The following is a 3,466-nucleotide window of genomic DNA, read 5'->3' on the forward strand; positions in this document are numbered from 1 at the left end:
AGCCTCTTGAGAGCTGAGCTCCCGAGAAAGATCCCAATAGATCCGCCTACGACCGGTGAGATTTCAATGTTATTATTACGGTTTCAACATTTGATTCAACTTCAGTTCTCCGATGTTTTTTTTTTTTTTTCTCTCTCTCTCTTTCTTTTTTTCCTCTCTTGATTATGTCAAATTTGAAGCATATCGGTCGCGGTACTTCGTAATGATTGTATGTGGGTGCGGACATTTTCAGACCCCACGTTGGATAGAGTTCATCATTTCGATTTTTTCCCCTTCTCTCTTTCTTTCTTTAATCTTATACTGCCGTTGAGCATCAGGTACTCGAATGCAGTGTCATCGTGAAACCATTCTGAAAAGACAACCTGTTTTGAGGGCTCCACTCTCAGGTGAAATCCTCAATAGATCCGTTTTTTGACGGCGGATGATATTTCTAAATTTATTATTTTTTGTCAATTTATATTTCCCCCGAGAGAAACCGTGGAAAATTAGGGTTAAATGAGAGGAGATCGGCATACCCACTTAGATAAGTCAGGGAGAGGTCAAGGAGCTCAAAAACAAAAATTGAATCTTATTTCGCAATAAGGAACCACTATTTCTGGCTCATTTTAGAAACAGCATATCTATCATTGGTTTCCCTATGAAGAGAGGTGCTTTTATGGAAGAGCCAGAGATAGTGGTTCCTTATTGCAAAATGTAATCCAATTGTACTCCTAGTGCAACGAGTTCTAACGGTGGCGATCCTTGCGCTAGTTAGTATTTAAATCTCACCTCCATTTTGATCCGTTACAAACAATGATTCAACGTCACACAGAAAAGATTTTTTTACATACATTTAAATGAAAAAAAAACAAAAAAAAAAACAGTGTTGCCTACTTGCAGGGCTTGCTCGCCACTGCACTTTCAGCAATGCCGTTGTGAATTCCAGAGCGCACTTCACTAACGCGCCAAAAATGCCGCATAAAAATCTGAGTGATATGAGGGTCCCACCTTTCAGTATAGTGGAAATTGAAATCTAGTTAAGACAAGTGCTGTCTCCAACCAATCAGCGCAGCGGTCCCGAGCATATAACCAACCGGGACCGCGCGCAGGAAGGTTTGCTTATGTTCAGAGGCGCACGAATGGGTTCGGACTCCGACTCCAAACCTCAAAAAGGGGTCGCACAAAAGGTCGATTCCACTCCGCTCTTATTCCATTCCAGTTGACCAGGAGACATATAGTTTCCGGAGTAAAATTTAACCAGTGCTGTCATTTCCTAGAACTCTTACCGACTTTCGGAACTTTTGAGATTTTCCTGAATTTTTCCCGGAACTTTTGAAAGTCCCAAAATGATCCGGATCTTTTGCATTTCCCGGATTTTTCTCGAAACTATTAAAAAAATCTAAAAAGAATTCCGGAACTTTTGAAAAATTCTAAAAAGAATCCTGGAACTTTGGACGGTCATGGAGTAACTGAAATTAGTATTAAAAAGTTCCGGGATTCGGAGCTTTTGACGGATATGGAATGGAAACTTTAAAATTTACCTTGAGATGTTCAACTGCGTGATCTTAAATAGGGCCAAATCTATCGCGAGAAAAACGCCCGAATTTTTTCTAGCGCGATGGAACGGAGAAGTCCTCTACCACGGGTAACTCTCATATTACCGGTTGCCTAGTTTTCTCCGAAATTTACGCTGTTTTCCGTGCGGCTTAACGTGAAAAAGTGATTAATCGGTGGAATCTGGCAACGCTGTATTCATTGGAGCGTGAGTACGCAAACGCAAACGTGCGAAGCCGAACTCATTTGAGCGAGTGCAGTAACATCTCGGTCTGGGCCGGGGCCGGGTTCGGGTCGGTTCAACGCTCAACACCAAGGTTGCCAGATTTTTTAATTAAATTTGGATATTTTACACGGGCTCGAATTAGAGTACCTTCATAGGGAGAATGGACAACTCGAAAATTTGGAGGTTAGGTTTAATCAGGTCATGTAGCTCTTAGGGCCTGAAAAGGCAGCCAACCTATAAACTCGCATTAACAAGTGGTACTAATTCAAACTCCGAGAGTAGGTACACTGATAAAAAACTATAAAAGAACGTATACAATTTTGATGTCGTATACATTTTCCTAGTTTTAAAATTTTAATCCCTAAAAACGCTCGTTTACAATGCGATGTCGGTCCTGTTGATTATTCTTTCAAGTGCATAGGTTGGCAGGGGCACTTTTTCAGTGATCTTCGTTTTTCACGTTTTCGCCGTTTTGCACTGAAAAAAAATTCTCGGCGTTTTTACCAAGGTCCGTTGGTACCTTTACCATCTCACTTTTTTTACCAATTGTTGGTAACTTTACCAAGACAGACTGGTAAGCTTACCTAAAAACCGGTATTTTTACTGTTTTTTTCAGGTAAGAATACCACTTTTATTGGTAATCAATTCCCGATAACTTTGCCATTTTATCTTGGTAATTCTACCACAGTCGATAAAAAATATTGGCGTTTTTACCAAGGTCCAGTAAAATTACCGAGATTCTTGGTAAAATTACCGATTCCGTTAATGGTAATTTTACCAAGAAAAAACTGGGGTCAAATAGAACCCTGAATTCTTGGTAATTTTACCCTTTTCTTAGTAAATACACCGATATTTTTTTTCAGTGTGGGCCCTAAGAGCTACATAGATCGAGTTGTCCATACTCTCCCTAGAGAGGGTACTCTATTTTGAATGGGGGAAAGCGCTGCTTTTGAAGCACTACCTCGCAACAAGCTCAACACTCGTGGGGCACCGTTCGAGACCACTGACTCGGAAAATAGTCCCGAGGCTGGCCAGGCTTGCGCGCGCCAAAAAAACCGGTAAAAAGCGATGGTGCGCTATTGCCCTGCGCCCGGAAGAACCCTCTATGAGCCCTCAAAGGTTGCCAAGGCTCCTCTGGAGAAATACGAGTTTTCAGGGACACTTGATAAACCTTTTTTCCCATTTTTTGGAAATTTATGCGTAATATAATCTCTAGTATGCCCGCCAGAATTTCAAAAATAACTATCCATAGCTTTCGTTACAAATTAATATTTCAGCGGAAGAAATTTGGCAACGTTTGAATGTTCTTACGGTGTTTTGCCCCAGCACGTTAAGCTACCGCGGCGCTCGGAGCATCTTCCCCGCTGCTGATTGAGTGAGTACTGAGTACTCGTCACCTCGTAAGCAGAGATGTAAAATTTCATGAAAATTTTATTGAGAACTTCCGTAAAATTTTATTAGGGGGCAGAGGTGCAGAGGACATTCTCTGGTTTACGCAGTTATACGAGCAACTAGAGATTCAGCCTATGCAATATGGCATTGCAAGTGCGTAGTGATTTTCATCGAAGAAAAGCGCGTTTGCAGTAATTTTCACACAAAAATAGCAAGTTCGCAGTAATTTTCGAAGAATTTAACGGGAGCGCATTAATTTTCTAAAAATTTAACGTGTTCGCAGTACTTTTTGAAAGAATTCAACATTTACGCAAT

Source organism: Bemisia tabaci, chromosome 2, assembly GCF_918797505.1.
Source record: "Bemisia tabaci chromosome 2, PGI_BMITA_v3".
Taxonomy (NCBI): domain Eukaryota; kingdom Metazoa; phylum Arthropoda; class Insecta; order Hemiptera; family Aleyrodidae; genus Bemisia; species Bemisia tabaci.